At 40.9% G+C, this 14,012-nt stretch overlaps 1 non-coding gene across 1 annotated transcript; it reads right to left on the reverse strand.

Moving 5' to 3' along the window:
* Nucleotides 1–406: 406 nt before the first annotated feature.
* LOC130953060 (small nucleolar RNA R71) lies at nt 407–510 on the reverse strand. The gene has a single exon (XR_009075234.1). It is a non-coding gene; the product is annotated as a small nucleolar RNA R71 (small nucleolar RNA).
* Between the last annotated feature and the right edge of the window lie 13,502 nt (nt 511–14,012).

The following is a 14,012-nucleotide window of genomic DNA, read 5'->3' on the forward strand; positions in this document are numbered from 1 at the left end:
GAAGGAGATGGCAGCCGAACCCAACAACAATAATGCAAGGAGAATGCTAGGTGATTTCACTAAACCAACGTCCAAATTTGATGGAAGAAGCATCTCCATTCCGGCCATTGGAGCAAACAATTTTGAGCTGAAACCTCAATTAGTTGCTCTAATGCAACAGAACTACAAGTTTCATGGACTTCCATCTGAAAATCCTTACCAGTTTTTAACTGAGTTCTTGCAGATTTGTGAGACTGTAAAGATGAATGGAGTAGATCCTGAAGTCTACAGGCTCATGCTTTTCCCTTTTGTTGTAAGAGACAGAGCTAGAACATGGTTGGACTCACAACCTAAAGATAGCCTGGACTCCTGGGATAAGCTGGTCACGGCCTTCTTGGATAAATTCTTTCCTCCTCAAAAGCTGAGCAAGTTTAGAGTGGGTGTTCAAACCTTCAAGCAAAAAGATGGTGAATCCATCTATGAAGCTTGGGAAAGATACAAGCAGATGACCAAAAAGTGTCCTTCTGACATGTTTTCAGAATGGACCATATTAGATATATTCTATTATGGTCTATCTGAGTTTTCCAAAATGTCATTGGACCATTCTGCAGGTGGATCCATTCACTTAAAGAAAACGCCTGCAGAAGCTCAAGAACTTATTGACATGGTTGCAAATAACCAATTCATGTACACTTCTGAGAGGAATTCCTTGAATAATGGGACGCCTCAGAGGAAGGGAGTTCTTGAGATTGATGCTCTGAATGCCATATTGGCTCAGAACAAAGTGTTGACTCAGCAAGTCAACATGATTTCTTAAAGTCTGAATGGATGGCAAATTGCACCCAACAGTACTAAAGAGGCAGCTTCTGAAGAAGCTTATGATCCTGAGAACCCTGCAATAGCAGAGGTAAATTACATGGGTGAACCTTATGGAAACACCTATAATTCATCATGGAGAAATCATCCAAATTTCTCATGGAAGGATCAACAAAAGCCTCAATAAGGCTTTAATAATGGTGGAAGAAACAGGCTAAGCAATAACAAGCCTTTTCTATGATCTTCTCAGCAACAGACAGAGAATTATGAGCAGAGCCCCTCTAATTTAGCAAATTTAGACTCTTATCTGTCTAAGGCCACTTTAATTTTCATGAGTGAAACAAGGTCCTCCATCAGAAATTTGGAGGCACAAGTGGGCCAGCTGAGTAAGAAAGTCACTAAAACTCCTCCCAGTACTCTCCCAAGTAATACAGAAGAGAATTCAAGAGGAGAATGCAAGGCCATTGATGTAATCAATATGGCCGAATGCACAAGGGAGGAGAAGGACGAAAATCCTAGTGAGGAAGACCTCCTGGGACGTCTCTCAAGCAAGAAGGAGTTCCCTATTGAGGACCTAAAGGAATCTGAGGCTCATATAGAGACCATAGAGATTTCACTAAATCTCCTTCTGTCATTCATGAGCCCTGAAGACTATTCTTCCTCAGAAGAGGATGAAGATATGACTGGAGAGCAAGTTGCTTAATATCTAGGAGCCATCATGAAGCTGAATGCCAAGTTGTTTGGTAATGAGACTTGGGAAGGTGAACTTCCCTTGCTCATTTGTGAACTCGATACATGGGTTCAGCAAACTCTACCTCAAAAGAGACAAGATCATGTTAAATTCTTAATACCCTTTACCATAGGCACCATGACCTTTAACAAGGCTTTGTGTGATCTGGGGTCAGGGATAAATCTTATGCCACTCTCTGTAATGGAGATACTAGGGATCATTGAGGTACAACCTGCCTTATTCTCATTACAATTGGCAGACAAGTCAGTAAGACAGGCTTATGGATTAGTAGATGACGTGTTAGTAAAGGTTGAAGGCCTTTACATCCCTGCTGATTTCATAATCTTAGATACTAGGAAGGAAGAGGATGAATGCATCATCCTTGGAAGACCTTTCCTAGCCATAGCAGAAGCTGTGATTGATGTTAACAGAGGAGAATTAGTCCTTCAAATGAATGGGGACCACCTTGTGTTTAAGGCACACGGCTATCCTTCTGTAACAAGGGAGAGTAAGCATGTGGAGCTTCTCTCAACACAGAGTCAAACAAAGCCCTCGCAATCAAACTCCAAGTTTGGTGTTGGGAAGCCACAACTAAACTCTAAGTTTGGTGTTGAACTCCAATATCCAAACTCTATGTTTGGTGTTGGGAGTCCACAACATTGACCTGACCACCTTTGTGGCTCCATGAGAGCCCACTGTCAAGCTATTGATATTAAAGAAGCGCTTGTTGGGAGGCAACCCAATTTTTATTTATCTAATTTTATTTTTATTTAATTGTTATTTTGTGTTTTAGTAGGTTCATAATCATGTGGAGTCACAAAAATATTATTAAAATTAAAAACAGAATCAAAAACATCAAAAGAAAAATCACACCCTGGAGGAAGGACTTACTGGCACTTAAACGCCAGTAAGATGCATCTGGCTGACGTTCAACGCCAGAACAGAGCATGGATCTGGCGCTGAACGCCAGAAACAAGCAACATCCTGGCGTTTGGACGCCATGAATGTGCCCTGAGGAAAGCTGGCGCTAAACACCAGTAACAAGCATGGAACTGGTGTTCAACGCCAGAAACATGCTACACATGGGCGTTGAACTCCCAGAGTGTGCACCACTTCAGCATTTAAATGCCAGAATGGTATGCTAAGGCATTTTACATGCCTAATTGGTGCAGGGATGTAAATCCTTGACACCTCAGGATCTGTGGACCCCACAGGATCATCTCAGGATCTGTGGACCCCACAGGATCCCCACCTAACATATTCCCACCTTACCTCCTAATTAATCCTAGAACACACTTTCCCGAAAACCCTTCACCAATCACCTCAATCTTTCTTCCCAATTACCCCCTTCACCACTCACATCCATCCACTCTTCCCCATAAACCCCACCTACCTTCAAAATTCAAAAATCTTTCCTACCCAAACCCACCCTAAATGGCCGAACCTGCCCTCTCCGCCCTTCCTATATATACCCCTCCATTCTTCTTCATTTTCACACAACACAACCCCCTCTTCTATACCTTGGCCGAACCTACACCTCCCCTTCTCTTCCATATTTTCTTTTTCTTTTTCTTCTCTTCTTTCTTCTCTTGCTCGAGGGCGAGCAATATTTTAAGTTTGGTGTGGTAAAAGCATAAGCTTTTTGTTTTTTATTACCATTAATGGCACCTAAGGCCGGAGAATCCTCAAGAAAAGGGAAAGGAAAGACAAAAGCTTCCACCTCCGAGTCATGGGAGATGGAAAGATTCATCTCCAAAGCCCATCAAGACCACTTCTATGATGTTGTGGCAAAGAAGAAGGTGATCCCTGAGGACCCTTTCAAGCTCAAGAAAAATGAGTATCCGGAGATCCGACATAAAATCCCCGAAGAAGAGGTTGGGAAGTCCTAACCAATCCCATGTAATAAGTCAGAATCTTAATGGTTCAAGAGTTCTATGCCAATGCATGGATCACTAGGAACCATGATCAAAGTATGAACCCGAATCCAAAGAATTATCTTACAATTGTTCGGGGGAAATACTTAGATTTTAGTCCGGAAAATGTGAGGTTGGCGTTCAACTTACCCATGATGCAAGGAGATGCACGCCCCTACACTAGAAGCGTCAACTTTAATCAAAGGTTGGACCAAGTCCTTATGGACATATGTGTGGAAGGAGCTCAATGGAAAAGAGACTCCAAAGGCAAGCCGGTTCAACTAAGAAGACTGGACCTCAAGCCTGTGGCTAGAGGATGGTTGAAGTTCATTCAACGCTCCATCATCCCCACTAGAAACCGATCTGAAGTTACTGTGGATCGGGCCATCATGATTCATAGCATCATGATTGGAGAGGAAGTAGAGGTTCATGAAGTCATCTCCCATGAATTCTACAAAATAGCCGATAAGTCCTCTACTTTGGCAAGGCTAGCTTTTCCTCATCTTATTTGCCATCTATGTTACTCAGCTGGAGTTATCATAGAAGGAGACATTCTCATTGATGAGGACAAGCCCATCACTAAGAAAAGGATGGAGCAAACAAGAGAGCCCACTCATGGAGCCCAAGGGACGCATGAGGAAGCTCATCACCAAGAAATCCCGGAGATGCCTCAAGGGATGCACTTTCCTCCCAACAACTATTGGGAACAACTCAACACTTCCTTAGAATATTTGAGTTACAATGTGGAACAATTAAGGGTGGAACATCAAGAGCACTCCATCATTCTCCATGAAATAAGAGAAGATCAAAGAGCAATGAGAGAGGAGCAACAAAGGCAAGGAAGGGACATAGAAGAGCTTAAGGACATCGTTGGTCCTTCAAGAAGAAGACGCCACTAAGGTGGACTCATTCCTTGTTCTTATTTCTCTGTTTTTTGGTTTTTATGCTTCATGCCTATTTATGTTTTGTGTCTCTACTTCATGATCATTAGTATGTAGTAACAATGTCTTAAAGCTATGAATAAATTCCATAAATCCTTCACCTCTCTTGAATAAAAAAAATGTTTTTAATTCAAAAGAACAAGAAGTACATAAAATTCGAAAATTGTCCTTGAATTTAGTTTAATTATATTGATGTGGTGACAATACTTTTTTTTTTCTGAATGAATGCTTGAACGGTGCATATTTTTGATCTTGTTGTTTATGAATGTTAAAATTGTTGGCTCTTGAAAGAATGATGAATTAAGAGAAATATTATTGACAATCTGAAAAATCATGAAATTGATTCTTGAAGCAAGAAAAAGCAAAAGCTTGCGAAAAAAAATGGCGAAAAAAAAGCAAGCAGAAAAAGCCAATAGCCCTTAAAACCAAAAGGCAAGGGTAAAAAGGATCCAAGGCTTTGAGCATCAATGGATAGAAGGGCCCAAGGAAATAAAATCCAGGCCTAAGCGGCTAAATCAAGCTGTCCCTAACCATGTGCTTGTGGCATGCAGGTCCAAGTGAAAAGCTTGAGACTGAGTGGTTAAAGTCGTGATCCAAAGCAAAAAGAGTGTGCTTAAGAGCTCTGGACACCTCTAACTGGGGACTCTAGCAAAGCTGAGTCACAATCTGAAAAGGTTCACCTAGTCATGTGTCTGTGGCATTTATGTATCCGGTGGTAATACTGAAAAACAAAATGCTTAGGGTCACTACCAAGACTCATAAAAGTAGTTGTGTTCAAGAATCAACATACTTAACTAGGAGAATCAATAACACTATCCGAAATTATAAGTTCCTAGAGAAGCCAATCATTCTAAACTTCAAAGGAAAAAGTGAGATGCCAAAACTGTTCAGAAGCAAAAAGCTACAAGTCCCGCTCAAGCCATTGTTGATGATCACAATTTCATCCACCAGTGGACATTGCATATGCAAACATTGGTGGGGATTCAAGGAAGGATTTAAGCACAATCCACCATGACAAAAACCCCCATCAATTGTCCAACTTAAGGACAATAAACAAAAGTGCTAGGTGGGAAACACCCCACCGTGGCAAACTCTTTCTATTTTCTCTTTTATTTATAGTTGATGAATAAATTAAGTTTCCATTGTTAGGTACTTTCTTTCTCTATAGCACTCTTGTATATATTGCCCTTAGATGTTAGTTCGATTGGTTAGATTTGTGCTTTAAGTGGTATGTTAGATGTAAACCCCGTAAAATTAGCGAATAATTAACTAATAAATGGACCCAAGGGCCCAATCCAACCCAATAAACCCTTAAAGAACATAGCTTCCCTTCCTCTTTCCCTTCATTCACAGTGCAACATTGTTGGAGGAGGGAAGAAGAAAGACAAACCCTAACCTCACCTTGCAACTTACATTTTCTTATGATTCAAGTTACTTTGTTAATATATGCAATTTTGGGTTTCTTGAAGTTTTTATTGATGAATTTTGTCTTTTATGATTTCTGTTTGCTTGATTGCATGTTTATTGTTGATATTGTGAATAGTTTGGTTTTAGTTTTCACTTTTCTTTGCAATTTTATGTGTTTTGCTTTTATGCCCATAAGGTGTTTGTGAAAATGTCAACTTTAGATTTTGAGTAGATTTTCATATCTTGGCATGGGAAATGAGTTCCTTGGATACTAGAGTCATAATGTCTGATATTTAGTGATAATTCTTGGGTAGTTAGTTGACTCTTGTTTCCATTGACGCTAGCTTCTTACTAAGCAATTAGTAAGTTAGCTAGGACTTATGGATTAAGGTCAATTATGCTTGCTTGACTTTTTTCTCGATGTCAGGGGTTGATGAAGCGAGATTGACTCATCATAGTTGCCGTAGTTGTGGTTATGACGATGATAAGATTCCTTAATTCTCATTCCCAAGTCAAGACTCGTTTATGCATTTATAGCATTTTCACTAGTTTTGACCTTGCTTCCTTTTTACCTGCATTAATTTCAATTTTGATCATTTCTTAGTTCTTTTAATCTTTCATTCTTTGATTTCAAAACCCCTTTTCCTCACAACCGAAAGTGTAACATCTCAATTGCATTCCTAGGGAGAACGACCCGAGATTTAATTACTCTTGGTTATAATTCTTAATTTAAAAAATTAAACTTTGATATTGGCCAATTGTTGGCCTGGGACTATACTTGCAATGGAGAAATTCTATTTTAGTGTAAAAATTCCTAACCCGCTAAAGGCAACTCATCAGTATGCATCCATGAAGCTCGGAACCGACATCTCGCCACCGCATCTACCAAGGCGTTGATTTTTGGGAGAGGAAAAGAGTCTTTGGGACACGCCTTGTCGAGGTCTGAATGATCGACACACATCCTCCATTTTCCAGTGGCTTTTTTGACATGGACTACGTTCGACAACCACGTCGAGTATTCAAGCTCCCTGATGAACACAGCTTCTAACAAGACAGCTGTTTGTTTGGCCACCTCATTAGCTCTTTCTTGGGACATCTTCCTTTGTCTCTGAGCAACGGGCTTCACATCTGGCTTTACGGCGAGCCAGTGAGACATGAAATTAGGGTCTACCTCAGGCATGTCGGTTGGAGTCCAAGCGGATAAGTCGCCATTTGCCCTAATGACCTCCATGAGGGGTTCTTTGAGGTTTTGAGGAAGGTTCCTGTTCACAAAGGTGAATTTGTCCTCCGTGTCCCTGACCCAAAACTTTTCTAAATCACCTTCGGGTTCGGGTCTCGGCTTGTCGTCTACTCTAACGTCTAAGTCGGCCAGAAAGACCCCGAATGCTTCCTTTCACTTCCTTCTCAATGAGAGGCTGGCGTTGTCACATGCAACCGCTGTTTCTAGGTCTCCCTTGAGGGATCCCATGGACCCATTGTTAGCGACAAATTTCATCAAGAGAAGCTTGGTACATATCATAGTGGAGAACTCATTGATCGTCTTTGATGAGTCCATATTTTCCGATATATTTTGATTCAATTTGGGTGGATTCTAGCATATGAACTCACACTTAAGCACCAAATAGCATACTTTTGTGTTTGATCCCTATTTTGATCCTAAATGTGAAAACATGTGTTTTAATACTTAGATTAGTGATTTTTAATTCCACTTTCATGTCATTTGATGCGATAATATGGTTTGTGAGTGATTTCAGACCTTGAAGGCAAGAATGGATGGCCAAAAGTGGAAGAAATCATGTACAAGGGAGAAAATAAGAAGAAAACAAGGAAAAACACACACAGCAAAATGTGTGTGCACACAAGCGAGGATTTCCATGTGTGCGTGCGCACAAGCACCTATGCGTACGCATAGGTCAATTTTCAGCCGAGTGTGCGGGCGCACACATCTGTGTGTCCGCACAGTCCCTGCACGTGATTGCATTAATGAAACACGTGCTTCGCGATTTCTGAGGCCTCTTGGCCCATTTTGGAAGGCTGGAATGCTATTTTGGAGTGCTATATTAAGGAGAATTCAACACTTATCAAGGGAGGACACATTGGAGCATAATTTTACATAGTTTTACATAGTATTAGGAGTAGGAGTAGTGTAGAGTAGAGAGCTCTCCTCGGGTTTATGTAGTTTTCTTGTAGCATTTATAGCAAGTTTTGATCTTTGAATTTACTTCTGCAATTGTAAGTATTCTCAATTTTCTCTTTAATTAAGGCACTTTTACCTTCATTTCTTTTGGTTCAAGTCACTTTGTTTATATTACAATTTTGTGTTTCTTTAAGTTTTGATCAATGAATTTTACGTTTCATGCCTCCTTTATGTTTGATTGCGTGTTTACATTTGGTTTTGTTGAAAGTTGGTTATAGTTTTTTAATTTTCCTTGCAAATTTTCCATACTTTACTTTTATGCACACAAGGTGTTTGTGAAAATGCCAACTTTAGATTTCGAGTAGATTTTCACACCTTGACTTGTGGCTTGAGTTCCTAGGATACTAAAGTCGTAATGTCCGACATTTAGTGGTAATTATTGGGTAGTTAGTTGACTCTTGTTTCTATTGATGCTAGCCTTTTATCAACTAGTTTGGCAAGTTGGTTAGGACTTATGGATTAATGTCAATTATGCTTGCTTGACTTACTCCTCGATGGTTGGGGTTGACTAGGCGAGATTGACTCATAATAATTACCATAGTTGTGGTTATGACAATGATAGGATTCTTTGGATCCTCAATCCCAAGTCAAGGCTTCTTTTATGCATTTTCATTAGTTTTGATCTTGTTTCCTTTCTACTTGCTTTAATTACAATTTTGATTATCTCTTTGTTCTTTTATTACTTGGTTCTTTCAATCTTTCATTTATTGCTTGAAAACCCCCTTTTTGCCTTAACAACCAAGGAAGTAACACTTCAATTGCATCGTAGAGAAGACGACCCGAGGTTTAGTACTCTCGGTTATTTTGATTTAAATTTTAATATTTGATCTTGAGAATTCATTATTGGTTTGGACTATGCTACTAATGAATTGATCCTTGTTTTGATTGATTCTAAACCGGCATAAGTTCTCGTTATCAAATTTGGCACCATTGCCGGGGATGGCAATTGGTGTTATATCTTTTGGTTGATGTGAATATATTAATAGTGTAAATAGCACTTTTTGGTTGTTGGTTTGCTTTTGTTAGTAGGTTTTTTGTTTATGTTTTCTTGATGACTTTTTCACACCATCACCACTATGCACCCAATGGAACCCAAACACTTATCTTTATAGTCACCAATCTTACACACCATCACCTCACTACATACAAAACCAAAACCCTTATGATGAGCGGATAATTTATACGCTTTTTGGCATTGTTTTCATATAGTTTTTAGTAAGTTTGAGCTACTTTTAGGGATGTTTTCATTAGTTTTTATGTTAAATTCACATTTCTGGACTTCACTATGAGTTTGTGTGTTTTTCTGTGATTTCAGGTAAATTTTGACTGAAATTGAGGGATTTGAGCAAAACTCTGAAAAAGGCTGACAAAAGGACTGCTGATGCTGTTGGAATCTGACCTCCCTGCACTCGAAATGGATTTTCTGGATCTGCAGAACTCCAAATGGCGCGCTCTCAACGGCGTTGGAAAGTAGACATCCAGGGCTTTCCAGCAATATATAATAGTCCATACTTTATTCAAAGAATGACGACGTAACTTGGCGTTGAACGCCAAGTACATGCTGCTTTCTGAAGTTAAACGCTAGAAAAACGTCATGATCCGGAGTTGAACGCCCAAAACACGTCATAACTCAAAGTTCAACTCCAAGAGAAGCCTCAGCTCGTGGATTGATCAAGCTCAGCCCAAGCACACACCAAGTGGGCCCCGGAAGTGGATTTATGCATCAATTACTTACTCATGTAAACCCTAGTAGCTAGTCTAGTATATATAGGACATTTATCTATTGTATTAGACATCTTTTGACTGTTTAATCTCCTTGAACATTCGGTCACTTGATCATGGAGAGGGCTGGCCATTCGGCCATGCCTGAACCTCTTTCACTTATGTATTTTTAACGGTGGAGTTTCTGCACACCATAGATTAAGGGTATGGAGCTCTGCTGTACCTCAAGTATTAATGAAGTTCTATTTCCTTTTATTCAAATGCTATCTTAGTTTTATTCCAAGATATTCATTCGTACCCAAGAACATGATGAATGTGATGAGTTAGATAACCCTCATCATCATTCTCACTTATGAACGCGCGTGATTGACAACCACTTCTGTTCTACATGCAACCGAGCTTGAATGTGTATCTCTTAGATTCCCCAACAGAATCTTCGTGGTATAAGCTAGATGGATGGCGGCATTTATGAGGATCCAGAAAGTCTCACCTTGTCTGTGGTATTCCGAGTAGGATCCTGGGAATCCGGAAAGTCTAACCTTGTCTGTGGTATTCCGAGTAGGATTCCGGTAATGAATGACTGTGACGTGCTTCAAACTTGCAAGTGCTGGGCGTTAGTGACAGACGCAAAAGAATCAAGGGATTCTATTCCAGTAGGCGCGGGAACCAACCAGTGATTAGCCGTACTGTGACAGAGTGCGTGAGCATTAGTTTTCACTGCGAGGATGGGATGTAGCCATCAACCATGGGTGATGCCTCCAGATGATTAGCTGTGCGAGTGACAGCCGCATAGGATATTTTCCCGAGAGGATTGAAAGTAGCCACCGCTGATGGTGAACCCCTATACACAGCTTGCCATGGAAAGGAGTAAGAAGGATTGAATAGAAGCAGTGGGAAGGCAGACGTCCGTGAGTCATACAGCACCTCCATACACTTATCTGAAATTCTCACCAATGAATCTACATAAGTATTTCTATCCTTTTTATTATTTATTTCCTATTTTATTCCAATAATCACAATTACCCTTTAATCTGCCTAAATGAGATTTACAAGGTGACCATAGCTTGCTTCATACCAACAATCTCTGTGGATTCGACCCTTACTCACGTAAGGTATTACTTGGACGACCCAGTACACTTGCTGGTTAGTTGAACGGAGTTGTGACTTCAAATAAGGACAATTATTGAATAAATTCATACAAGTACAAAGAGCATGTGATCACAATTTCGTCCACCAAGTTTTTGGCGCCGTTGCCGGGGATTGTTCGAGTATGGACAACTGACGGTTCATCTTGTTGCTCAGATTAGGTAATTTTCTTTTCAAAAATCTTTTTAAAATTTTTTTTTTCTTTTCTTTTTCGTTTTTACAAACTTTATTTTCGAAAAATTTAATAAAAATACAAAAAAAAATTAGAAAATCATAAAATCCAAAAATATTTTGTGTTTCTTGTTTGAGTCTTGAGTAAATTTTTAAGTTTGGTGTCAATTGCATACTTTTAAAAAGTTTTTCTTGCAGTTTTCGAAAATCCCATGCATTCATAGTGTTCTTCATGATCTTCAAGTTGTTCTTGATAAGTCCTCTTGTTTGATCTTGATGATTTCTTGTTTTGTGTCTTTTCTTGTTTTTCATGTGCATTTTTGCATTCATATTTTTCATGCATTAAAGATTTCTAAGTTTGGTGTCTTGCATGTTTTCTTTGCATTAAAAATTTTTCAAAATTATGTTCTTGATGTTCATCATGATCTTCAAAGTGTTCTTGGTGTTCATCTTGACATTCATAGTGTTCCGAGGGTTACCTGAAACGTGTAGCTCGGTCGTCTGGAAAGGCCCGAGGTGGGGGGGTTCAGTGACCCGAGCTTGATATGCAGAATGGCTGGTGGTTGTACCTGCAATGACACTCCGATGCTTAAGTTAGCATGGGTCCAAGCAGATATGTGTAGTTTTTGTAATGAATGCCATACCTGGGTGCTCCAGTGTATTTATAGTAGTTGGCCGTGATCTTCCCTGGATAAGATATTCTTATCTTATCTTATCTTTGGGAGTTTTATCCCTATCTTCGTGGAACCGCCTTTTCTAGGCCTTTTCGGCCTTTAGGTTTTGGGCTGCGTTCCTTTTGATGGGCCTTCCTTGCTTTATTGTCCGAGGTCCGACCTTGAGGTGTGAGCTTTAGGACGAGGTCGGACCTTTTACGAATTGACCGGGTTAGAGGACCCCGGTCAGGGTATGAACAGTGCCCCTGCCCGAGTTCGTTCTTTTTGGGAGGTCGTGCTCGGGCATAGTAATCTGTTTTCAAAAATTCAAAAAATGGCCGTTTCCTGCATTTATTGCGTTTTACCGTTTTTCCTCGATTTCCGTTCGGGCTCTGTGAAGGCTTTATTTATTTGCTCCCTTCCTCTTTTCTGCGTTTTTGTTTTTCACCGCCTCTTCTTTCTCTTTGCTCTGCTCTTACGAGTCGTTCTGTGTGTCTTTCCGGGGTTTCCTCTGTGCCGTCGTTTCATTCTCTTTGTTTCGGAGCTCTTCGTCTTCGTTTCTTCTTCCAGGTTTGTTCCCATGTTTCTCTTTCTTGTGATCGTATGCTTCTGTTCTTTGTGTGGTTTTTGTTTGCTTCTTTTTTCTTTATGCCTGGGTTTCCCCAAAAAGAGGCGCCGCCATTGCTTGTTGTTTGTATATGGGGGGGGCTCTTTTTTGTTCTCTGGCGTTTTTGTTCCGGGTTGCCCCATTTTCTTCGTGGGGTTTTTGTTTCTTTGCTTTGCTGAAATGGGTTTTCGCTGTCTTCTTTATGTGATTTTTGCTTGCTGTTGTATTCTTCTTTTGTAGGTAAGAATTTTATGTCTCAAAAGGTTCTTCAAGTGATGTCGACTAAAATTCCACGTGGTCTTGATTGGGTAGACCCTTCTCCTCTAAGAGTCCCTTCTGTGGTGGATGCTGAGTATTTAGTTAGGTTCCGTAGGCATTGTAGCATATGTGAGAATAGAGAGTCTGAGAGGGATTATGAACTAGTAGCCCCGGATTCCGAGGAGAGAGTGTGCTTCCCGCCCCTAGATAATTCCGAGAAGCTCTTCTTTTATGCCTATGATTGTTTTTTCTCTAAGCTGAGTGTCCGACTTCCCTTTACCGATCTGGAGTCCGAGGTGTTATGGTCTTGTAATCTTGCTCCTACGCAGCTCTATCCAAATTCTTGGGCGTTTTTAAAGCTATTTCAACTTTTGTGTCAGTTTTTGGGCGTTGCTCCCTCTATTTCTCTTTTTTCCTATTTGTTTGTGTTGACGAAGCCGGGGTCGGGTGGAGGGAAGGTATCTTGGGTCTCTTTTAGGGCTAACCAGGGAAGGAAGTTTTGTACCCTGTATGATGAGTCCTTTCATGATTTTAAGAACTTTTATTTCAAGGTCCGGGCTACTGGAGATGTCCGACCTTTCTTTTTAGATGAGAGTGGGGAGCCTTCTTTTCCTCTTTGTTGGCAGGAGAATGTAGTGTCTACTAAGTATACCCTTGAGAGTCTAGATGAGGTGGAGCAGGCTTTTGTGGGTGTGGTAAGCAGTTTATGGGGTCGGGCACCTCACTTGGACACGAAGAAAATGCTGGGAGATCCAAGCCTTCTCCGTTCCGAGTTAGGTAGTTCCCGACCTCTCCGAGATTCATCTTTTTTAGTATTTTGGCTTTGCTTGTTTCGGTGGGATTTCTGTTGTGGTAATCCTTTTCTTTTATTTCTGCAGAGATGTCTTCTCAGGCGGATTCCATGAAGTACCTTCGTCGGACGAAGAAGTCTGTGGCTGCTCGAAATATCGAGGCTGGGGAGGCTTCTGCCCGATCTTCCCCGAAGAAGACTACTGTGGGTGTCACTACTCGGTCGAAGGCTATTCCGACTCCCCAGTTCCGACCTATAAATCAAGATCCTCCGACCTCTGGCCCTACTACCTCTTCTCCTCCTTCGTCCTCGGGTCCTCCTCCCAAGAAGCAGAAGACCTCTCAAGAGCTTGCCGGTTTTAATGATAAGGATTTTGATGCTCTTGGTTGGGTTGAACAGCATATTCTCCCTCAGACCTTTATTTCTACTGATGATGTGTCTATGGAGCACCATTTTCAGTATATGGCACGGAGCTGTGTCCGGATGGCTAGTCTTCACGCCGCTATTGCCCGAGAGTTCAAGAAATCCCCCCTTGGCGCGACCAGTTCCCGACTTGAGAAGGCTCAGTCTGAGTTCGAGAGGATTAGTGAGCTGAAGGCTGCTAGGATTGCTGAGCTGGAGGCGTCTTTGGAGAAGGAGAAAGCTAAAGCTACCGCGGCTGTGGCGGCAGCGACTGCATCTG

Source organism: Arachis stenosperma, chromosome 9 (assembly GCF_014773155.1).
Source record: "Arachis stenosperma cultivar V10309 chromosome 9, arast.V10309.gnm1.PFL2, whole genome shotgun sequence".
Classification (NCBI taxonomy): Eukaryota; Viridiplantae; Streptophyta; class Magnoliopsida; order Fabales; family Fabaceae; genus Arachis; species Arachis stenosperma.